This window comes from Branchiostoma lanceolatum, chromosome 17 (assembly GCF_035083965.1).
Source record: "Branchiostoma lanceolatum isolate klBraLanc5 chromosome 17, klBraLanc5.hap2, whole genome shotgun sequence".
Classification (NCBI taxonomy): Eukaryota; Metazoa; Chordata; class Leptocardii; order Amphioxiformes; family Branchiostomatidae; genus Branchiostoma; species Branchiostoma lanceolatum.
The window spans coordinates 9,667,037-9,693,205 of record NC_089738.1 but is presented as its reverse complement, the minus strand read 5'-3'; the positions used below and the strand labels follow the sequence as shown (position 1 = coordinate 9,693,205).

Below are 26,169 nucleotides of genomic sequence, written 5' to 3'. Positions count from 1 at the left end.
ACAAACCATGCTGGGTTATACCATTATACAATATAGGTGGAGTTAAGATGGCAATATATCTTTTATAGATAGCACAATTATATCACAGGGTAAAGAAATGAATCCAAAATGCATAGTAAGATGATATTTTGATAAAAAATTGTCATTAAAACATTCATGATTGCCCTCTTCTGATATCATACATGATCATTTAAATTCACTTTGGACCCCTCTGTTCCATGTGGTTTGTCCGAGGATCACAGCTAGACAAAACATAGCGCGGCATTCATCCCTTCATTCACACACACATATTTTGGCGAACACTTTGGAAACATATTCAAAGAACGTTTAATGATACATTTCTCTATTCTGTTTGAGACGGAAAGTATCCGAGAACCATATAAGCTTTAGTACATGTAGTATGTAACCTTAAACGCGAAAAATACAAGATATTTGAAGTGACGTCACAGTAGATCCCAAAATGTTATTGAAGTTATTGTGTAAATGCTGCGCAAACTCTTTGAATACTCAAAGCTGATAGTGCGATAGACTAATAACGTTGCTTAATACCTCATATTGGAATTCATTATCATACCCAGCCTAGAAAGTACAAATTAACGTAGACAATTAAAATCCATTAGAAAAGTGATTAGTTTTCACTCATTTTTCATTTTTGTCTGAAGAGGTCCGTGGCAGTAACCATCATTGGTATAACCATATACAACTCATCAAAATAAGACATACTTGACGCATTTTTCGAATTTGTATTCGTAGTATTTTGATTACAAAATAATCCTTTTACAATAGCGCCCTTAATTCAAGCCACATTCAGAATTCTGATTAGGTTGTGGTAAAACGAAATCTAGGCAAAAGTTGTTTGTAACGTTACATGTTGCAGCAAAAAGTAAATATGCATAAATAGCGTTTTACAATAAGTGTTGCTACCTTATACATAGCCCACAATATGTTTTGAATGTTTGTGTCTAGTGGTAAAATGCACTTAATCATGCATGCAAGCTACGAGGTAATTAAAAGGAAACAAAAACGACCGTATTTATCCGTCAAATCTAACAGGTAACAACTGACAGCTTCATCATAGGAGGGGCCTTGCTACCAAGATCGAATCATCGCGTGGAATGCGCGTGATGGTCACGTGATCGCTCCAACCGTCCTGTAAAAGAAAACACACTGATTGTAAGTACAGTGTTGAAATTGGGGAAATGATTAGTGAGTCACTCATATAATTAGTCATACTGCTGACATTATGCAGATGTGGCGCTATCAGTCTGAAAACAAACTAACGACTTCTCTAATCATGATTATTAGAATGGACAGCCATTAAGTATTGTATAGAATGTGATCAACCAAATACGGCAATCTAGGTCATTTCAGGCAAAAGCTTCGTTTCAACTTAAAGGTTTGTGAGACTGTGTAGATAAAAAAGGAACAAACGCGACATTATTGAAAACATTATACCTGAGCTTTCATTAGGCCTTTTCATTCTTCAAGCTTCTGTCTGTATCCAGTTTTCCAAGCTGCCGTGCCGCCTCCGTATCCCACTGGGACAGTCTTCGGGCCATCAGCCCTCGGAGGGCCGCGAGTTTCAGTTGCAACCCACGGCTGTTGGCTGTAAAAACATTCATTATGTTAGTTAGTAAATTCCAACAGAATTCTCTTCATGTTCACAGGTACACTAGGTTCCGTGGCAAATATATCATGTACCGGCGGATTTATGTTAATGTTACAAATGATTTCGGGTACGGATCGCAGAATTCGATAAACAAGAGTTCCACGACCCGATACCTTTGCCGACTGATGTTAACCTTTTCAAGTATTTCATAAATCAGTGTTTCCCATTCATTATGCAAATAGGACCCCATTTGCATGAATTATGTCAGTTGATCATTTTCTCTACCGAAATAACACAAGTTGTTGAGAGTCTTATCTCAGTAAAGAAGGCTATTGTACCAAGCATGAAGACAATCCATCCAGGCATTTTCGAGTTATCATGTACACAGACGGGAGGAAGGACACACACGGACGCTGTGCAAAACATGCGTAATATGTGTGGCAATTAAAAATTATTGCCATAGCGAAGGCGTCTGGTTTGATCTTACTTCACTGTAAAGAAAGTACCAACGTAGCACTCTTTAGTTCTGCCATGATAATATTTGTTAACAAAGCACTAAGTCAGTAAAGCCTCTGCCAAGCCAGTCTGAAGATTTGGTGTCCACAGGGGTTTTTTTAGAGGGGAGGCATGGTGTTCAACAAGTTCCTGTCATTGACCTTCGTGCCTGGAATGCCAGACCTCACTAACAAGGTATATAGTGACAGGTGGCGTCTATACGGGCGGATTCCTGTAAAATTCTGGGAATTCTTGTGAAACGGGCCTAAAATATACCGTTAAGCTCGCTCCTGAAGCTTCGCTAAAATGGGAATAATTAGCAATGAGATTCAGAGTGCGCCTTGCCGGTCAACTGATTTGGTATTACCTGCAGCGACTGATTGTCTTCTCCTCTTTCTCCATGATCCAGCTCCGGCTGTGAAGCTATCGACAGTCATCATCTCAGCCGAGATGACCAGAGCAACAAGAAGCAGCACCAGGGTCGTTTTCATCCTGTAAAGACAACCAGACGACAGTAAAGCATCTCTCATACTGAGACATTTAAAGGTAACATCTACTAACATGATTCCACCAGGGTACATAATTCAGCCACTCTGAAAAGATACGTCCAAATAAACAGATCTCCAACACAACGTTCCCAAGTATAATTCACTGCTGTAAAGTGTATATACCTAAACTGTGCATGCGTGTGAGTTCTCTCAAGCCCACTGTTTTTCAAAGTGGTGGATTTATATAACCCGGCGGATTAATGTTAATGGAGGTTAGTTGCCTGAACCATCTAGTCTCAAACAGATATGGGCTCGGCTTGGGCTTTGTCTTCATTACGCGTATTTTGAGGCATTTTGCTCGTCTTTCTAGCAGTCTACTGTTTTAATGTTTTGTCCCCTTAAAATTCCCTGCCATGTACAGTTAGGATAGGTTCGCCACACAATAACTCTGTTTAGATTAACAACATTCTGATAGACATTAGTCTTCGCTTTGAGTTTCTAAACTCCTCGTTAAAACTGACTTGACTAGCCGTTACATGTTTCACAACTTATCTCTCGCCAATTTTTCAAAACGCAAGTTCTCTGAGCGCACATATATCCATAGAAACTCTGATAGAAAAGTTATATCCTTAGTATAGTATCCGTCGTAATGCATTTAGACGTATACGTAACATAAAGAAGCAAAGGGAAAACGGGCTTCTAACACATACCTGCAGACCGGCTTTACCCTCGTTAGATAACCACTGTGATGCACAGGGTTGTATTTATATACATGTCAAGACAACTGACAAGCAAGCCTTGCCATGTGGATGAACCGGTTTAATCTGATTACTGTAATCAATGTAATTTCATGAATTACCACCAGCCACTTGTCTTATGGTGTCTTATTTTCAAAAACCCGTGTAAAAGATACGAAAGATATTATATTTCTTATTTCTTAATTTTCTTAAGTCATGAGGATATGAATATCAATCGATAACCAGCGTGTCCAGAATTTACACTTTATTTCAACCATTCGTATTCCTGACCATGAGAAAACAACTCCACTATCAAAATCAAAGATCCTAACTCATGCTAAAAGAAGTGGGTAAATTCGTCTTCCATTGTGTCAAAAGAAGAAGTCAAACCCAACAAAACTAGCACCGTGTAGATTCTAGAATGTAGCATAACATTATGTAGCCCTCGATATCATTGTAACTATCATTATCATATGGGTTGTTTGTCCTTGCAATAAGCCATCGGGCATGTATTTGAAATAAACTATGATTTTATCAAAGTTCCATGACGCATTTACTGACGTGAGTCAGCTACTAGTATTTCGACATGACGCCAGAACGCCATAAACCAAGAAAGAGAAAAACATTTCTGAATGTGCTTTGTTCTTACCATACGGTTATCGTATACTTAGCGTCAGTTCCATGTTACACACACAAGGTGAAAGCTAGGCATGCAGTTTCTTTTAAGTATTCATTGGACGTAGTTGTTATTCTCAACTCGTCATATATATCTTCTCTTCCGAGAAACTCAATCATAGCCAGTCTAGCTTCTGAAAAGACCTTGCAACTCCTGTAGTCACTCTCGTCTGCCTTGTATTATAGTACATTAGTTATAGTTGACATTATTCCCAAAATAAGTGCATTGCGGCCGGCAAAAGACAGAATGAAGCATTTCAGTACAATACATAAATTGCAGTGGCAGCGGGGAGAAAAAAGAACAATTTATTGTTACAACAAGGTGAGCTGTTCGAATTGTACAGGCACATGTGTGCTGTAGTGGTACAAACATAAGATTTGTGAGCATGTGTGTTTGCATGTACTTCAATGCGAAAACGATGCATGTTACATATAGTACTGATACAAAGGGTGCAGTTAGAAATGGCTCTTGCGTTCTTGCATAATCTGCAGGAATATCATTCATATTTTATAAAACATACGCTCTCTTAAAAAAAATATAGTTTTGTAGATTTTGGAAAAACCGGACCAATAAATGCGAAAATGATGTCTGCATGAAAACAGTGAATGGAAAATCAAACACTTGTAACGATGTCTTTTCAGCACCAAGGACATCACCATTGGGCGCACATAAGCGGGTATCTCACTGGACTGCGGCACTTTGGCGGCCTCGCTGCGTCTGAAATTTGATTTATGTTACCCTTGGCTTTAAGATTTACATCATGCAAAACGTAAAGTAAGTAAGTTAGACTAAAAGACAACAGAACACAAAGCGTAAAAGATTGTTGTTGCTTTTTATCGATGAAATTCATTGAACACTCGGCCACAGCGAGGTTGCCAACGTGCCGCAGCTTCAATGAGATACCGGCTTATAGAAATCATTTTGCATTGGTTTCTTCTTATTACACAAGTTTGAGGAATTCGTGTTGAATCCCCTTCCCACATTGCGCGTTTAGGAGCAGTAACGACTAATTCCCCAAAGATCTACTGTACACTAGAGGATAATGTAAACATTTGGCTGATCTTATTTCTAATTGTTGTTGCTTCAATTCCATCCTTTCAACCCTGCATCAATGTTTGTGAAGTATATTTGTAAACTTTACAGTGTGGTGTTGACATTTTAAATCATACAGTTAGGTTATCGTTACATAACAAAATTCTATAAAAAAAAACTATTTTGTGGTTAACAATAGCTTAATCTTATTGAATGCCTAAAAAAGTGTAATGAAACATGCTAATAATTGCAGTAATCGAGTAACGAGCGAATGTTCATAAATTATGTTAATGAAATGTTGTGAACTAGGTTTTAAACTTAAAAGTGTATTACGTCCGTTACATGCGATCCATGGATCTTGGAAGGTAGTACATTACATCCATGTTTTTATACATGGCCATATTACATCTATACCAGAAAACTGAACAAGAAGAAACTAGTTTTGTCAAGAAAATGACCAAAAAATTTACCATGCATAGAGGTTTTACCAATAGATACCTTTAAAGTAATATAACAGAATGGCTTGTACCACTAGCTCATCGTGGAAGGTCGTGACGTGTGGACTCGGAGGTCCTCGGTTCGAATCCGTCAGGGGAAGGTTTTTTTTTCTCTCTTTTTTTTCTTTTCAAAAATCCGTCTGATGTATACAACGTCTTTATATTATGATCTTAGATCCAAACCATGCCTCAATTTTTTTTATTGTTCATTATAACGGAAAACACCATTCAACGGATGCTTCTACGTATGGTTGATTGGTTGCTTGCTTGCTTGCTTGGTAAATGTACAACCATAATTTGGACCAGTGCCATGTCATTTATACCTCATGTATGTCATTTCTGCCTTCATTTTCCAAAGGTGTACTATACGTTATAATAAGAATTAAGGGCTAGGGTGATTGAGATTAAGGGTTATTATGACAGATTAAGGGAAAGGGCAACGGATTAGGGGCTGTGGGGATGGATTAATGGATATGCTGTCGGATCAAGTGCAAGGCTGACGGATTAAGAGCTATGTTGACAGATTAAGGGTTATATTGACGGATTAAAGGTCATGGTGATGGATTAAGGGTAAGGTGGACGCATTAAGTGAAAGGGTAACGAATTAGGGTCTCTGGTGATGGATTAAGATTTATGCTGTCGGATTAAAGTTTATAACCACGGATTTAGGGTATGGTGACATATCATAGGCAATGCTGAGGGATTAAAGGCTTTCATGACGGATTAAGGGCAAGGGTGACGGATTAAGGGTTATCCTGTGGGATTTAAGTTTATGTTAACGGATTAAGGGCTAGGGTGACGGATTAAGAATATCACATCCCGTTATGATATACTCCTCAACTAACCACGTGTACATAATCATGTTCATTGAGCGAAAATGGCAGCTTTTTGCAAAAGCACTTGTTTTTATATTGTTCGTTGTCTAGTTCGATTGCTGGAAGAAATGTTGATCAAACGCTGTTTTCAAAAACATTGATTTGCGCCAGCGGTGCCGGCTTATGTCTTTATTACGTGACACCTATATGTCTAGATGGTAGAGCTTTCCTGCACTCAGCAAATCAAAGTAATCAACTTGGATAAAACCACATTGGAACCCAGTCTATCGTTGTTAGGCCGGGCTATCTTCATCCAAGGTTTGTTCGGGGCAGACCGATCTCTCTACCGCCTGTGTAATTGTTTGCACCCGTTGGTTGTTTTACGCGGTAATTGTTTTACGCGGTAGGAGTTTCATTGGCCAATCAATTACCTACTGCGTAAAACTATTGACGGGAGACAAAGATTGCCTTGGCAGCGGAAAGCCCATTCTGCTCCGACTCTGCTCAGAGTCTAGCCAAACCACGGTACACTGGATGCCAAGTTAGGGGTTATGATAAAACTGCCAGAGGATAGGACATTTATAGCATCTACTTTTCTCTACTCCTTCAATATACGAGCTCAAAAAATCATTTCAGGGTTAGCCTTAAGGCTATGTGTCCTTTATTCAATAATCATAAGATGGAATTGAGTTAAAGAACAAGTTGATTCTTCATAAAGATGGAATTAAATGTCACTACACGTAGCCTCGGGTAAGGTTGTCATAGCTTTCCATAACATGTCTTATGAGTCTTTGATTACGATTGTTAGCTAAAGGGCAGACGTTAGTGTTTTGTTGCGCAGTAGAGAGCTCAAAATAGGAATTATAGTGCCTAATCAAATACCTTGAAAATGTTTCCAGGAAGAAACACCGCTCCGCGAGATCTATCTGTTCACGTGAGACTTCGCGAGATCTAGCCATATCAGATCCGTTCGTCCGAGACACTTGCTAGGAAAAGCTGCCGCGGCCTGCCTCATTATGGACGTGTTAAACGTGAGTACAACAGTAAACCTACATAGCATGATTTTACTATTTTCTCTAAATAATCATTATTTTCTGACGGCTTAGATGGTCGCTATTAAGATATTTTATGGGACGTTGTCTAGCATTGAAGAAATGTAGTTATATTGACTAAAAAATGGAGAAACTGTGAATATATGAAAGATAGAGTCAAATACATAACAGTACGTTGATGAAGAAGTAACTTGAGTTCACCCAATGCTTTTGAAAGAACCTGACATAGCGCGTACAAAAACACAGGAACCGTACGCATGTTGCTTGTCAACATATTCATCGGTTGCTGAACTTGTAAAAACGTTGGCTCCATTGTTTCACTTTACCTTACATAGCTGTTAACGTTTGAAAACGCACTTTTGATTTGTTCGTAGACTTTTAAGATATTCCATACAGTATGGTACAATTCATATTATACTATTTTATCCCATGAATGCGATGCGATGTTTCTAATGAGTAATGTTTTTTTTTTAAATTCAAATGCGAAGTCTAAACATGGACCAATTGCAACATATACAATATATGTTAGTGTTTTAAAATGAACGTGAATATATGTCTCAAGTGACCCCACGCAATTCAGCCTTTGGCTACCATGTGGGCATTGCTGTCAAAAATTTTAGATTGAATCGAATAAACCAATATCATTATTACTATTCCTCCTACAATTGAAATATCTCAAATGTCACCCAAATTTCGGGTTTTATCTTAGGTTAGCGTGAACATTTTCTGATTATTTATTTACGGCATAAGTGGAAAGATTATTCTAAAGTTAATTTCATCGTTTCTATACTTGACAAGTAATTCATTTTTTTCTATATCTGTATGTTACAGATTTTTCTACAGATTGTGATGTACACCATAGTATTTCTGCAAATGTTCGCCGCCGTTTACTATCTTATAATAAAGACGTGTCTCGGTAAGTAAAAAACTACATTTTTGGTGTGGTTCTTGTCTAGCCAGATATTCGCATGAAGAAACATGATGTCGAGTCTTCTGAGTTAAGTCAAACAAATTTATTCATATATCTATCTGTCACATGTACTATACAGCATTTTGGCACATAATCAAAATGACAGCTACACGACGCTATTCTGCTCGCTAATTGGCCCGCTAATTAGTAACATCATGTTATATCATATAAGCATGTTATAGAACGTGTAGTACAGATCAAAATTCATCTCTTTGTCAGAATGAATTTGTTTTTTGTTTGAACAGGAGCGCCTATTTTCATCCAGTATGGAGCCAGTCCTTCAAGTTTTCAGTCGGAATGTTTCAAGGATTTGATATGTATCTTTCGATAGAAGCTTTATTTGATCACAATGCACGTTTTGATATTACAGTAGTGGCGTTTCTTTAATGAAAGAAACATATGCTGTTATTTTGTGTAAAGCCCGGTTACACATACCAGAACATGGTTCCAGACGCCCAGCAATCTGACCAGTTTTACATCAAGAGTCAAATTTGACTCCCAAACAAACCCTACTGACTTACTAAAAACCACCAGCCAACCAATTGAATTCCAGACCCCCCGTCCACAGTCGAATGTTTTGAAAATTTGAAAGCATTCGGCTGGTGCAGCCGAACACCAGCCAACCACACCGAACACCGGCCGACCACAGCCGACCGAGGTCCCGAAGTACTCCCAAGCATGGTTCGGGGGAAAGTCTAGAGGCTATGTTCGACTATATGTAACCGGGTATATATTCAGATTCTGTTGACACGTGATATGACAGCCTGCTACAAATAATATAATTATCTCACCACTTTCCTTTTCCTTTAACAGAAGAAAAGAAGATGCGCCAAGAAGAGATTGAGCTGTCTGTAGCTATCGACTCAGGCGCTGAGAAGACGACCAGTGTTGTCATCATCGACAACTTACCGGACGAGAAAGACGACAAGAAGAAAACCAACGAAATCACGGAATTGTAAAATGATCATTCCTTAAATGGTTGACTAAACCGAAGGAATATTTTTGAAAGATAGAAAACTATCAATCAAATTTGCAAGCTTCACTTTTTTGTGTCACCATTGAGTAACATCTTGACGGTGTGACATCTTTTATCTGACGTAAATTGACATTTAAGAATAAAAAATGAGGTTAGCCTTGATTTTACAACCTCATCAACAAATATAGACTCCACGTAGATCTTCTGTCTAACGCCAGAAGGCTTAATTTGCAAGATTTTTTTAGATCGTGACGGGACTTCAGAAAGACTTTTTTTCTGACAAGCTAGAAACACTATGTAATTTTTCAGATCTACAAAAAAAATGATGTAGATGTTGAATATTTTTATGAACTAGTAGAGCTATAGGATCGCGATACCTATATGGAAAGACAAAATTAGTTTTGTGTGTAACATTGTGTAGACTGGACTGTTTATATGATCTATATGCTTAGATACATAGGTACCTAATTATGTTGTTGTGGTGAAGAGTTGTTCGCAATGTTACGGGTTTGCCTGCCTGGAAATACGTTTGCAGATTTTCAAAAGCTTCATCATTTTTATTCTTCAAAACCTATCTGGAGAAAACCTAAAGGTTGAAAGTCAGAATAATTGTCCGTTGAAATGACAACCCTCTTGTAGTGCGTGAGTCACCACATATACCTGAGGCTATTTCAGATAAGCTGTATTGTACAGTAATACAATATCATATAGCTTTTGATGCCACGCCAGTAACATTTTCAAAAATGATTAGAGGATATGCCAATGTATTCATTCTTTGACAAGGACCTGTTATAACCTTGCGTTCAATATATAATGAGGTATTCTCCCGGCCACTTAACTTGTCAGATCGATACTGTTGCTTATTAATTGCGAGGTCTAACAAATCAACGTTTGCCGAAAACATCTGCGGATAGGAGGAGTGCAGACAACCGTTAAGAGAATCATTAATTTGATGTGTAGATGTTGTTAATTGCCAAAAAAATGACTAGCTTTTCAATATTGTGTATCTTTGTGCATGTGTTGTCTATCTTGTGCGACCTGATTAATTGCTCGTTCTCATTTAAATGTACACATTTTGTAACTTTCGTTACCGTCTGAAGTAAAGCGTTCCTGACATTAAGATATGACACATATAAGGTGCCAAACTGTCGTTTTTATGATGACTTAAAATTTTTCAGGCTTTTGAAAATGACAGTTTGGCACCTTATATGTTTTAAACATCTTAAAAATTGTCGGCTGGCTGTTCAAAACATTCGGCTGGCGCAGCCGAACACAGCCAACCTACATGTAACGTTAGCTCCCTAACCACTCCCAACCATGGTTGAGGTAAGGTCGGGAGGCTAGCCTATGTGAAACCGGTGCTCCGCATGTGGAATGTGTAACTTGAATGCAGAACCCCTGTCGTATTTGGACATATACCGAACTTCACTCCAACATATTGGAGAAGAAGAACGGATATTTGGCGAGATGGTACTAGACGTGTGGACTTATAGCCACGTCTTTCTTTTTTGTACAACACAGTGGTAATCTCTACAGTGAGGTATGCATATTTCTAAGTCATTCATAAACAGCAATACCTGTTATAACGTTAATGTCTTAGTATCTTCTGAAAAAAATGGAGATCTAATAGAAAACTTGGACATTGCAGACACTTGATGTATGCTGACAGTCTGTTCCTCTTCTTTATTCGACTTTAATTGTACATTTTTACACGACTGTAGTGAATAATGAGCACATGAATATAATATAAGATGTAACGCTAATTGACCTAAACCTCATACAAACCATCGGCCTTTCATCCATATTGATTTCTTGACTGGCAACCTCTTAACGTGGTTACTAATATATGGCTACTTATACAGGATTTTACGAGCCCTGATACGACTGATCTCTGTAAATGTCATAGGCGAATAAACTGCATTAACACTACATCTGTACACGTGTCTCGCTTGTTTATATAATCACCTTTGATCCACAACCTTTCAGCAGTGACAACTGAGGTCACCTTACTTGAAAAGAACAAGTCATCGATACAGTGAGGTCAGTGGGCTCTTTTTTCGAATTCTTGACACGTTTAGTCTCGTTTCATTCGTTTCGAGGCATCCTCATTTGAGGTGAAGAATTATGTTTTTTAAGTAGCTAGTGGTTTCCTAAGAGAATATATTTGTCCGCGCGGCAATTTCTTCTACTTATTACGAAGATACATTTGCCATGGCTTCAAAGTGCATGGGTCATTACACGAGGCAGAATCTGTTGATGTCACCTTGGAAACCAATCCCAAATTAATGGGGACTGCCTGTGGGCTCAGTACCTCCGGGCTTCAACAGTTGGGCTAGTAGATCTATGCTTTTTTCCATGAATCAAATGGCAATTTCAAGGGTTTCTTAGTCCGTGAATTGATTTAAAAAAAACGTTTAAAGTGTTTTTAGAGTAATTGTCAATCAAAATGATGTATCAGATACCAGAAACACCACTTCGTTTTGGGCCAAGCACACCGGGTCACCCCTACTCTTCTCGATAAGTGTTTTTTTTTTACGTGCCGTCTGAGCGTTAAAAAAAGAGCCTGAGTGTTAAAGAAATATTCAGTACTGAGGCATTCACAATGCATGGTAAATACGATAGTCTTATTTTGAAGACTACGTCAATATATCCTAAATTGTCTTAACCTCATTAACATATCTATTCAGAGATTTGGTATAAAACCTGGTTTTCTTAGTCACTGAACGAACGAAAGCGAATGCTGTCTGAAACGTCTGACTGTTTCAAAATTTTATCCAGTTGCTTGAGTAACTATTTTTGGCTTAAATACGGTATACTGTAATACAGCGCTCACGTTGCAAGTAGCAGCTGTTGTGAAGAGTATTATTTAAGACATCGTCGGCGATAATGTGTGGGGCATCCTGTCGGTAGTGCAAAACAGGAAATCCTTTAAATCAGAAAACATTTAGTTAAAGCATTGGTACCAAGGCTCAGCTGGTAGAGTGTTCAAGTGGCAAGCCAAAAAAACGGTCCAATGGCGGGGGTTTAATCCAGCAAGCCAAGGTATTTTTTCTAATATTGATGTTCTTATTCTAGTCAAATTGTTGTTGCTCAAAAATGTAGATAAGCTATCGTTTTGCACTATTTTATAGGGTTATCATTATGGTTAGGATTGAAAGCATATTTCATTATTGCTATTTTCAAGATTATTAAAGTAACACCCTGTCAGTAGTGCCACAAATTATTATTGACAGGAACATCCTGTCAGTAGTGACAAAAAACATCCTGTCAATAGGCAATGATTATGGAGAGAATAGGAAAGAATAATTACCGAAATCGCCCATTGAATTTTGTATTATTTTCTTGGTAATTCACCTTTGTTATGAATTACTGATCAGCATTGAAAGGCTAATCAAAATTAATGCTTTATAATGCTAATCTAAGCTTTAAGGTAATATTGTCAACCATTTTGTACCGGTTTTATCCTTTTGATTCTTGTATCGCCCTATCAAATCTAAAAATTATGATATTCTCCTTCATCAACTCCTACGCACAAGATCTCATATATAAGGGCGCGGTTTGTGGGTTTCCGATATTGCCTTTTGAGGTCTAATTTCAACAAGGATCAAACGATATTTCAAAACCACCGACATGCGTCAGATGCACCAATCCTCGCTTACTTCAGTAAACACGTTTGCTGAGTCGTGAAGCCACTCTCTTTGTGGTGTTTCTGATATCTGATACATCATTTTGATTGACAATTAGCCTCAAAAACACTTTAAACGCAGTATGTTTTTCTTTATCAATTCACGGACTAAGATTGACTTGGAATTGTCATTTGATTAATGGAAAACAGCCTAGATCTATACTATATGAAGCCCGGAAGTACTGAGCCCACAGGCAGTCCCCATTAATTTGTTCAATAAGCTTAAGGCGTGGGATTGGTTTCCAAAGTGACATCAACAGATTCTGCCTCTTGCATCCTACGCATGCACTTTAAAGCCATGGCAACTGTATCTTCGTACTTAGCAGAAGATATTGCCACATGGACAAATATATTCTCTTAGGATCTTCAATTTGTACAAGACCTAGAGCATATTGAGAAATTCTTGGAAGAAGTGATGAAGCTTCCTCTGAAACTGCAGGAGTCATTACTCTGCCTAGATTATGCAGATTAGAATTCATTTGCATAATTTATTATGAATAGGCGTCATGCGTATTTTCCTCACATGTTTATACTTACAGGACGACGACACCGGTACAAGCCTCATTCCGCAAGATTGTTTTCTCGCGAGAAATAACGAGATCATCAGTGCTCCCCCACCCGGCCTTCGCTGATCTAAAGGTCATTACAAACGTACGACTCAGTCTGGTTTACGTACGCACAGCACGGATGAAACCGTCTCAACATGGACGCCATATACGTAAGTAAAAGAAACGTTAAAGATTCATTTCTTTTCTGGACAGTCAGGGGATTCATGGTTTGTTTAATCAATATAGATTCAATGCTGGTTATCAAATGGTAGAATAAGATGCATGGCGTGGGTTTTGCTTTTCTGTGATACTGCGGACAATCTGATACCTTTTACCACGATTGGTTATTCTAGCCGATGCTTGGCTAGCCTGTAGTGATGGATATGATGGTTGTCATCTATGAAATTCTGAATTTAGTGATAAAATCCATGGAATGAACAAGATCAATGCAACAGAGTGTAAAATTTCATGCCTCCAGACAAACTGTGAAAAATAGAATAAACGTTATTTTTGGCTGATAGAAATCGCATTTTGGCTTTTTCCCTGGTTAAAACTATACCAGCGACGTTTAGATTACTATGTATACAATAATACAATATACGTTTGTGAATATTAGTCATCCAGGTCAGGAAAGGAGGAATAAAATTGAATCTTTACTATTGGATAAAAATACATTTGAAAACCAGACGTTTCGAGCGCCCATCCGGCATGCAGATCTTTGTCAATGAGGAGAATGATGTTCACTTTGAACTTACGCAAGCATCAGGATTATTCGAATTAAACGTCAGGTTTACAAACGTATTTTTATCTACCAGTAAAGATTCAATTTGATTCATCCTTTAATACGATATAGATGATTCGCTCTGTGACATCGATTGATTTAATGTGCAAACGTAATTGAAAAGATTTTATGATCTATGGAATCTTTAGTAAATATCTTGTTCTTGCATAAATATCCATCTTCGTTGCATGTAAAATTATGTCTTCGTTGCATGTAAAATTATGTTTTTCTTTTCAGTTTTTTCTACAGATTCTTGTGTGTACCTTAGTAATTCTGGAGGTCTTAGCTGTCCTCGTCTATTTGTGTAAGGCTTGCTACGGTAAATACAATTTACGTCTTTTTGTTGTTGTTTGTATGGTTTTATAGTCTGTCTATTATATATAGGAAGGCTGCATGCAACGTCAGAATCTGTTTAGTAAACCTGGAAGTGTTCCAATTCTGTATTATAATGATCAATTACAACTGGCTGTAACCAGTTATACGATTGCACCTGTGCTTGGCGACGAGCTTAATATAGAGTCCCACAGGACATATCATAACGCCAGTACTAGTATATCGTCCCTTTTTTAGATATCTAGTATGTAAAATTTTGTTGTTGCTCTCATGTATTTGTTTTCTAACTCATATTAGCTATCAACCTTGCCATAGGTCAAAAAATTATCACATTATGACCAAAAAACTGTTGAGTGTTGTAAATCATATTGAAAGCAAATTTGCCATATAAGGAAAACGTCTGTGGTGTGTTTTGTGTGTAGTGTGCAGTGTGTGTGTGTGTGTGTGTGTGTGTGTGAGTGTGTGTGTGTGTTTTGTGTGTGTGTGTGTGTGTGTGTGTGTGTGTGTGTGTGTGTGTGTGTGTGCGTGTGTGTGTGTGTGTGTGTTTTCATGTGGGGCGTTTAGATTTAATACTGAATTTCAGTACAGGCTTTAATTAAACATTGATAAAGGTCCACCCTCAAACACCCGTTGCGACTAAAACTAATGGCCGAGTTAAATGTTAATGTAGATTAGATTTATAAACAGATACCACTTTTGTCTTACAACAGATGATGACAAAAGGCGCCGAGAAGAATATGAGTTCTCTGTTGCGGAGTCCTTCGAGCTGACAAGCGCCGTCATCCTTGAACTTTCAACAGACTCTACCGACGATCTGAGTCTAAAGACGAAGCAGTGTTCTGTTTGAATTGCCTGGATCTAGCGAGCGTCAAGGAACTTCAACTGACTAACACGAATCTTGAAATGGATTTTTGTCACTACAAGAAACACTTCCGTGAATAAGTCTATCACATTGACTAGAAATACAAGCTTCAGATTCTGAAACATTCGATATGACTGTAAAAGAAGGCATGGATAAATGCATCTTCTGACAAACAAAAATAGTTAATTTTCACGTTGCAGTTATGTAGTTAAACAATTCTAATGGTTCCTAAGCCATGCGGTCTTTATTTCCAGTTCATATGCTGGTACAAAGTTCTATATACATGTACATCGCTGTAGGTAAACATCATCATAGTGTAGCTATAACATCTCTATGATTTTATTTCGGAACACAGGCTATTTCAATTCTCGTGCATGAATTGATATTTTGCCAAGGGTAAGTACAAGAAGATGATTCCAAACAAACTGTACCGTTGCTATAACATTAACTATAACGGAAAGCAACTGTATTATATTGTGTCCTTGTAGTAAAGTAGGATTATCATTGTATCAAGACCAAGACAAGAATATGGCATATTTTCGCATTTTCATGTTGTAGCTATGGTTTGCAATACCCCACGTATATTCGTGTTGTTGTACGTTCTGTAGTTTATAATCACCCGACGTCCATTTACTGATAGTGTACACGATTCTACGTTATACTGTTAGCATGGATATGATTGGCCGTGTATATGTTAGTTCGTAGTTTCTCATCGCCGCTTTCTTGAGCAGTGTATCTAAACGGATGGATTTATAATCGTTAAACCTCTTGTAGCGAGAAAATTAACATGTCAATAAGGCCATACAAATTTGATTCTATAGATGAAATCATTTGGAGACTCCAAAACTGTTGCGACTGGGCGAAAAAATCCATCAAAAAAGCTGCTAAAATGTTAAAACCTCAGAAACACAAAACTGGTAACAGACATTGAACCAAAGGGCATTGCGTATCAAACAAGAAACAAGTGTTTATTTATGTCTTAAAGAAGGTAGTCGCTTTTTGATAGCAAGTCTAGCGTTAAATTGTACATTCTATCCTCGAACCAATAACGCAGATGGCATGCCAATCCAGAGTTATATGCCCAGGTCATCCTGTGTATGCTTCGATGCTAACGTAGTGCAAACAAATTCATCAGACTTTCAGGTGGAACATTACACCTTTCGCTCGTCCTCATTTAAATGTACACAATTTGTAATTTCCGTTACCGTTTGAAGTAAGACGTTCCTGCCATTAAAGGCATCCAGAGCATTTTATGAGGCTGGAAACGTGAATTAAAAAACTCCAATTTCTAGTCGTTCCTACGCATAGTAAGTTTCAGTAACACTATACCATTTCATATCGACATTAAAGGAGCAAAGATACGATGTCGTTGTGTTGTGACAATTGATAGAAAATCCAAGCCCTAAAAGACTGATACTGACTGTCCATCACAATTAGCGGTTCGACCAATGAGAGAGCGACTGCATGTCCGTCTAATATTTGCATTTGTATGTTTTAATTTTGCATTTCTACGGTTTGACGGAGGTGGGCGGGGCTATGGTATCGGTCTATTTATACTTGGCACGTGAAACTAAAAGATCACCATGTAGCTTATTTTTTTGTGCCACTTTTGAGCACTTTTGACAAGAAATCCGCACGCAAATGTGTAAAACAGTGGCATTAAATTTCAGTTTCATAAAGATTACAGCAACTAGAATATTTCCAGTTTTAAAGCCTCATAAAATGCTCTGGGTGCCTTTAAGATATGCCACGTGTAAGGTGCCAAACTGTCGTTATTATATATATGACGCGACTTAAAACGTTTCTGGCTTTTAAAAACGACAGCTTGCCACCTTATATGTGGCATTTCTTAATGTCAGGGACGGCCTTTTTGGGTAGGCACAGTCATGTTTTCCGAGGGGGTAATCATTTTGTCAGAACAGCCGAAAACTAATCATACATATGTCATCCATGTGATTAAATCAGTATGGCCAAATGGAGTTTGGCATTTGGCCTCGGGCGCAAATTGAATTCCCAGTAGAACGTCTAGCCATGGTGGCAATTTCCAAGAAAAAATGTAAATTATCAGGGTGACAATGACTGAGTGAATTTACTATCGGGTAGGTGACATATTGTTTGAGAGGATGTCAATGATTATTATAAAATAATAGGCGGCAAATGATAGAATCTTGTAATAATCAAGAATTTCGATTAGATCGACCTTTAATGTATACAAAGCATGGTGATTACATACAGTTGTGTGTTGCGCATTGAGAATTCCAGAAAGCAAATGTCAAAGATACATTTTTGAAGCAAAAGAATTAAAAGAAAAATCATTGTCATGTTGTGATATAGTTGTTGGAAGCTTCATATCTTTTTGAAGATCTAGTTCTAATTATTGTAAGTCAAAGTTTTATCGATAAAAAAATGGACAAAGGATGACCACATGTAGTTATTGAAAGAGTCAGTTTCAATATGTATGTCTTTTATACTTGGGAGATCAGCAAATGAAATCACTAACGATTCTAATGGCGCCATAGCTGAAGCCCCGGCTACACATAGCCGAACATGGCTCCCGACCACTAGCCAACCAAGGTTAGCGGTAGTTCGGGAGCTGTAGGGTCCAGGCGGAGCTTCCATGTAAGACATCACGAAATCGCCGGCGAATGCACCCAGATACACGGCGACATGACGACCTGCGTGCCGATTACCGGCGCTTCGAACGTCCCTTGCTCGCACGTAAATGTTGCCCGACGTGTGTGGGTCAACATCACGAAATCGCGGGCGAATACACCCAGACACACGACGACATGCCGGCCTGCGTGCCGATTACCGGCGCTACGAACGTCCCTTGCTCGCACGTAAATGTTGCCCGACGTGTGTGGGTCGACTTCTTCTTCGGGGCAGACGGAGCTCTCTTCCGCCTAAGTCGAATTTGGCACCCGGTGGTAGAGGAGGTCGCTATTCTTAGACGAGAGAAGGAATAGGCAGCGCTACTCTAAGGCTTGTGGTATAAGTGGTACATGGGGGTATAGGTGGTTTTCATACTGAGACGAGCGAAGGAATTGGCAGAGCTTCACTGAGGCTTGTGGTATAAGTGGTACACGGTGGTAGAGGTGGTTTTCATACTGAGACGAGCGAAGGAATTGGCAGAGCTTCACTAAGGCTTGTGGTATAAGTGGTACACGGTGGTATAGGTGGTTTTCATCATATACCACCGTGTACCACTTATGGCTTGTGGTATAAGTGGTACACGGTGGTATAGGTGGTTTTCCTACTGAGACGAGCGAAGGAATAGGCAACGCTACTCTAAGGCTTGTGGTATAAGTGGTACACGGTGGTATAGGTGGTTTTCATACTTAGACGAGTGAAGGAATAGGCAGCGCTACTCTAAGGCTTGTGGTATAAGTGGTACACGGTGGTATAGGTGGTTTTCATCATATACCACCGTGTACCACTTATGGCTTGTGGTATAAGTGGTACACGGTGGTATAGGTGGTTTTCCTACTGAGACGAGCGAAGGAATAGGCAACGCTACTCTAAGGCTTGTGGTATAAGTGGTACATGGGGGTATAGGTGGTTTTCATACTGAGACGAGCGAAGGAATTGGCAGAGCTTCACTGAGGCTTGTGGTATAAGTGGTACACGGTGGTAGAGGTGGTTTTCATACTGAGACGAGCGAAGGAATTGGCAGAGCTTCACTAAGGCTTGTGGTATAAGTGGTACACGGTGGTATAGGTGGTTTTCATCATATACTACCGTGTACCACTTATGGCTTGTGGTATAAGTGGTACACGGTGGTATAGGTGGTTTTCCTACTGAGACGAGCGAAGGAATAGGCAACGCTACTCTAAGGCTTGTGGTATAAGTGGTACACGGTGGTATAGGTGGTTTTCATACTTAGACGAGTGAAGGAATAGGCAGCGCTACTCTAAGGCTTGTGGTATAAGTGGTACACGGTGGTATAGGTGGTTTTCATCATATACCACCGTGTACCACTTATGGCTTGTGGTATAAGTGGTACACGGTGGTATAGGTGGTTTTCCTACTGAGACGAGCGAAGGAATAGGCAACGCTACTCTAAGGCTTGTGGTATAAGTGGTACGCGGTGGTATAGGTGGTTTTCATACTGAGACGAGCGAAGGAATTGGCAGAGCTTCACTGAGGCTTGTGGTATAAGTGGTACACGGTGGTATAGGTGGTTGGTTTTCATACTGAGACGAGCGAAGAAATTGGCAGAGCTTCACTAAGGCTTGTGGTATAAGTGGTACACGGTGGTATAGGTGGTTTTCATCATATACCACCGTGTACCACTTATGGCTTGTGGTATAAGTGGTACACGGTGGTATAGGTGGTTTTCCTACTGAGACGAGCGAAGGAATAGGCAACGCTACTCTAAGGCTTGTGGTATAAGTGGTACACGGTGGTAGAGGTGGTTTTCATACTTAGACGAGTGAAGGAATAGGCAGCGCTACTCTAAGGCTTGTGGTATAAGTGGTACACGGTGGTATAGGTGGTTTTCATCATATACCACCGTGTACCACTTATGGCTTGTGGTATAAGTGGTACACGGTGGTATAGGTGGTTTTCCTACTGAGACGAGCGAAGGAATAGGCAACGCTACTCTAAGGCTTGTGGTATAAGTGGTACACGGTGGTATAGGTGGTTTTCATACTTAGACGAGTGAAGGAATAGGCAGCGCTACTCTAAGGCTTGTGGTATAAGTGGTACACGGTGGTATAGGTGGTTTTCATCATATACCACCGTGTACCGCTTATGGCTTGTGGTATAAGTGGTACACGGTGGTATAGGTGGTTTTCCTACTGAGACGAGCGAAGTAATAGGCAACGCTACTCTAAGGCTTGTGGTATAAGTGGTACGCGGTGGTATAGGTGGTTTTCATACTTAGACGAGTGAAGGAATAGGCAGCGCTACTCTAAGGCTAGTGGTATAAGTGGTACACGGTGGTATAGGTGGTTTTCATCATATACCACCGTGTACCACTTATGGCTTGTGGTATAAGTGGTACACGGTGGTATAGGTGGTTTTCATACTTAGACAAGTGACGGAATAAGTATCGCTACTCTAAGGCTTGTGGTATAAGTGGTACACGGTGGTATAGGTGGTTTTCATCATATACCACCGTGCACCACTTATGGCTTGTGGTATAAGTGGTACACGGTGGTATAGGTGGTTTTCCTACTGAGACGAGCGAAGGAATAGGCATCGCTACTCTAAGGCTTGTGGTATAAGTGGTACACGGTGGTATATGTGGTTTTCATCATATACAACCGTGTACCACTTATGGCTTGTGGTATAAGTGGTACACGGTGGTAGATGTGGTTTTTATACTGAGACGAGCTACGGAATAGGCAGCGCTACTCTAAGGCTTGTGGTATAAGTGGTACACGGTGGTATAGGTGGTTTTCATACTGAGACGAGCGAAGGGATAGGCATCGCTACTCTAAGGCTTGTGGTATAAGTGTTACACGGTGGTATAGGTGGTTTTCATCATATACCACCGTGTACCACTTATACCACAAGCCTTAGAGTAGCGCTGTCTATTCCTTCACTCGTCTAAGTATGAAACACCTATACCACCGTGTACCACTTATACCACAAGCCATAAGTGGTACACGGTGGTATATGATGAAAACCACCTATACCACTGTGTACCACTTATACCACAAGCCTTAGAGTAGCGATGCTTATTCCTTCACTCGTCTAAGTATGAAAACCACCTATACCACCGTGAACCACTCATACCACAAGCCTTAGAGTAGCGCTGTCTATTCCTTCACTCGTCTAAGTATGAAAACCACCTATACCACCGTGTACCACTTATACCACAAGCCATAAGTGGTGCACGGTGGTATATGATGAAAACCACCTATACCACCGTGTACCACTTATACCACAAGCCTTAGAGTAGCGCTGCCTATTCCTTCACTCGTCTAAGTATGAAAACCACCTATACCACCGTGTACCACTTATACCACAAGCCTTAGAGTAGCGTTGCCTATTCCTTCGCTCGTCTCAGTAGGAAAACCACCTATACCACCGTGTACCACTTATACCACAAGCCATAAGTGGTACACGGTGGTATATGATGAAAACCACCTATACCACCGTGAACCACTTATACCACAAGCCTTAGAGTAGCGCTGCCTATTCCTTCACTTGTCTAAGTATAAAAACCACCTATACCACCGTGTACCACTTATACCACAAGCCTTAGAGTAGCGTTGCCTATTCCTTCGCTCGTCTCAGTAGGAAAACCACCTATACCACCGTGTACCACTTATACCACAAGCCATAAGTGGTACACGGTGGTATATGATGAAAACCACCTATACCACCGTGTACCACTTATACCACAAGCCTTAGTGAAGCTCTGCCAATTCCTTCGCTCGTCTCAGTATGAAAACCACCTCTACCACCGTGTACCACTTATACCACAAGCCTTAGAGTAGCGTTGCCTATTCCTTCGCTCGTCTCAGTAGGAAAACCACCTATACCACCGTGTACCACTTATACCACAAGCCATAAGTGGTACACGGTGGTATATGATGAAAACCACCTATACCACCGTGAACCACTTATACCACAAGCCTTAGAGTAGCGCTGCCTATTCCTTCACTTGTCTAAGTATAAAAACCACCTATACCACCGTGTACCACTTATACCACAAGCCTTAGAGTAGCGTTGCCTATTCCTTCGCTCGTCTCAGTAGGAAAACCACCTATACCACCGTGTACCACTTATACCACAAGCCATAAGTGGTACACGGTGGTATATGATGAAAACCACCTATACCACCGTGTACCACTTATACCACAAGCCTTAGTGAAGCTCTGCCAATTCCTTCGCTCGTCTCAGTATGAAAACCACCTCTACCACCGTGTACCACTTATACCACAAGCCTTAGAGTAGCGCTGCCTATTCCGTCTCTCGTCTAAGAATAGTGACCTCCTCTACCACCGGGTGCCAAATTCGACTTAGGCGGAAGAGAGCTCCGTCTGCCCCGAAGAAGAAGTCGACCCACACAAGTCGGGCAACATTTACGTGCGAGCAAGGGACGTTCGTAGCGCCGGTAATCGGCACGCAGGCCGGCATGTCGCCGTGTGTCTGGGTGTATTCGCCCGCGATTTCGTGATGTTGACCCACACACGTCGGGCAACATTTACGTGCGAGCAAGGGACGTTCGAAGCGCCGGTAATCGGCACGCAGGTCGTCATGTCGCCGTGTATCTGGGTGCATTCGCCGGCGATTTCGTGATGTCTTACATGGAAGCTCCGCCTTTAGGGGCAGAGTCAAATTTGACTCCCAAACAAATGCTGACCACTGCCGACTTACTCCCAACCACCAGCCAACCACACCGAACACCTGCAGACGACCACAGCCGACCTAGCTCCAGAACCACTCCCAACCATGTTTAGTGAAAGGTCGGGGCTTACGATAAGGCATTTGGCATCACATAACGCATTATATAATTGTCATCTCTCGGTTCTAGACAAACAGTTTGTTTTCATGGTATCCACAACATCGGGGCTTAAGATAAGGCATTTGGCATCACATAACGCATTATATAATTGTCATCTCTCGGTTCTGGGGATTTGTGATATTTTGCTCCTAGATCCCGTTGAGTGGTACGTGGCATTTAAAGCAGAGTCGTGTCGTTCGGTTGGCAATTATAGTCTGCACCTGCGTCTACGCGGAAAAGCAACCACCTTTCGCGAAGCGGCATGTAAGGCTTAATTTAAAAAAAAGTGCTGTATTTCTGGTTATACGACTGACCCAGGCAGAAACCTACGCAGACCGACCATAGCATTTATTTCCGATCGACACATTATAGCAAGGGGTATTCAATTTTCAATCTGACATGAGAATGAGAAATGAAAAATAAAAATCTATAATAGAATCCGATCAGTCAAACAAATTTTCTTACAGACTTCCTATACTTCACATTTTGTGAACAGATTAAGGCTTCGAACGGTTGATTTAGGAATGTGTAGTAAATATTGTACTTCTTTGTTGCTTGTGTTTGTACAATGTATGTCCGTACAATTACAACATCATGTTGAGAAAAATAGTTTCATGATGCATTCTAGTTTTACATTGTTAAACTGTATTTGTTGAATCACGTCGGCTGAAATCTTTAAAAAAGACAAGAAAATAAAAGAGAATCTCTCCCTACCGACCCAATTTTTTCCAGGACCGGAACCGGAACTGGAAACACAACATTTCCTTTCCTAAGCCTAACGTAAGACATCGACCTTGTACTAATTTGTGGCGGTATAGAATTACCAGCACCTGAGCCCAGCATATTTGTGAGGGAAAATCGTCGTCTCCTCGATGTTCGTCGTCAATGGCGTGTAATGTGAGATCGCAGGTCAACCTCTGTCTGGTCTTTATTCCTTTTTGACTTGCCGTTTGCAAGAAAGAGAGAGAAAGAGAGAGAGAGAGAGAGAGGGAGAGAGAGAGAGAGGGAGAGAGAGGGAGAGAGAGAGAGAGAGAGAGAGGGAGAGAGAGAGAGAGAGTCAAGTCAAGTTACTTAAGAAGGCTGTTTTATACAGATTTCCACGTAGCCTGACATAGTTCCTGTTAAAGCAGGAAGCTGATATCGAAAATAGACATCCTTAAAAGCACAAGGTCTGACCCATGTTCATTCTGGGCCAAGGCATAGCTGTTTTCCAAGAATTGAGGAAGCCATTAGTGTAACAAGTGCTGCTACACTCAAAGCATCCGTGGTCGTTGGCTTTCCTTTGCATGCTTTGGGGCTAGAGTGATGGTTCACAATTACTCAGCAGGTGAGTTGTGATACATTCATATCCTGAGATATGACCGCGATTTGGGAGGTTTAGCAGGTGAGTTGTCTCATTGTTTCATCATGCTTGTTTAATCAGATGAAATTCCCGTTATTTTTCTTACACTTTTCTTCCACGGCTCACTTTTCTCATGTGCATTTGAGTGGAGATCCGCTAGGAGCGCTATTGTTCAGGTCACAAACGACAACAATGCCTAAAATACAGCATGCTATATATTATATAGAACTACATGTGTGACAAACTAATCACGCACGTAACTTTCTTATGTTACTGTTTACAAAACTTAGTGGGAGCGCTGTGGGGTAGTAGAAACTATCTCAGAGCATGCTCACGCACAAGGAAAATGCCATTCTAATAGTTGCTGAAGTCGAGCCCTCTCTCTTAACCCTCTTGTAACCTAGATTCACAAATGAGCATGGGAACAACGTTCCCCTTTTAGAGCGGTCAAACCTCATTAGGAAAACACAAAGAATTACAAGCAGCGGTCTCTTAAAAGAACCAAGTCTTCGTCAATACGGCAACCCAAGAATTCCGTGTCTTACTTTCTTTCCGACGTTAACTCATAAGGTGTACTTGTAAACAAAGGTAGTGTGCTAAGCTCATTAAACTGGAACAAATCGAGCAGGATTAGGTCCGTGATACAACGGTGACACTTGAGGTAAGAAGACTTAGAAAAGGTACGTGGCTGTAGTTGTTTGAAGAGTGGGGTTAGGTTACGTGTTCAAATAGCGTTAAGTTCGGCCTGACTTCACACACAGTCCGGGGGTACGAAGTGCACAAATCAGGACGCCTCCTTCTTAGCAGGTAAGGAATTTGGACATACACTTCGGTTGCATTTTGAAAATATTTTGAGCGAGACTGCCAATATTCACAAATTTGGTATGAGTAGGGGTTGTCCAAATGTATTTTGTATGCCTCATACGTATAGTTTACAAATTGGTTGTTCGTTCAACCAAAGGTACTTGATCGTTTCTTGTTGCGGCATGTTACGTTATTTGCTTTATGATATTTACAGAATTTCTGCTCTAGCTTATCTAAGTATGAATCTTGGAGTTATCATTTTGATATGTTATATGATTCTCTGTGACTAGCTATCGCAGTCACCCTCTTGTGTGTGGGAGTGTTCCCTAGATTTAGCTCTTAACAAGTGGTTCCATGTAACACGAGAATGCTTGGCACAACAATAGCAACACTGTGAAGTTATCCGTACCCTCAAACCTGCTACTACTCTATCTGTAACTCTATATGCAAGGCAGCACGTATATGCATGTCAAATTACGTTCAAACTTTAACAGTACAAGTGAGGAGAAAACATACAGGTTTGAACTTCGTTGTTTTGCTGTTAAAACAGACGACATTTTGTACAGTTTTTTATAACATTTTTATTTTTAAACAGTTTTCTAATTATCTCTCTTAACTTTTTATAAATACCTGTAGCACTTAGCATTGCACGGGTGGAAATTCTTACATCACTACGCTATGTGAGAATGGAGCTTTTCAACTGTCAAAAATAATGGCCCGCCTCAAACAGACAAATAAAAGATGTACTATCTGAGGCCTGGTAGCGTTACATCTCTATTCGCCTCTAATTGGTGCTTAAACAATCGTTATGTAAACATTGAGCGGCGGATTTATCACTCAAATGGGATTAGTATCAGGTCAAAGGTACCTCACGTTACTCATACTAGTAATAACGGTAGCCGTTTCAATAGAAAGATGTAGATATTTTCCTAATTATGTAAATAACAAGTATGTAATGTTCTGGCTTTTAATACACGTAGTTTCGTTTGAATATTTATTGTTGGT

The 26,169-nt window shown here is 40.0% G+C and overlaps 2 long non-coding RNA genes across 3 annotated transcripts; one reads left to right on the top strand and one right to left on the bottom strand.

Annotated features, from left to right (window-relative positions):
• Positions 1-303: 303 nt before the first annotated feature.
• Positions 304-3,426, bottom strand: LOC136423449 (uncharacterized). The gene is made up of 4 exons (XR_010753737.1): positions 3,303-3,426; positions 2,472-2,596; positions 1,456-1,606; positions 304-1,150 (listed from the first exon to the last, which is right to left on the bottom strand). It is a non-coding gene; the product is annotated as an uncharacterized lncRNA (long non-coding RNA).
• A 10,149-nt stretch (positions 3,427-13,575) lies between these two features.
• Positions 13,576-16,531, top strand: LOC136423662 (uncharacterized). 2 transcript variants are annotated; one of them, XR_010753774.1, is made up of 3 exons: positions 13,576-13,750; positions 14,599-14,680; positions 15,405-16,531. It is a non-coding gene; the product is annotated as an uncharacterized lncRNA (long non-coding RNA). The 2 variants fall into 2 exon arrangements; XR_010753775.1 differs by lacking the exon at positions 14,599-14,680.
• Positions 16,532-26,169: the final 9,638 nt, after the last annotated feature.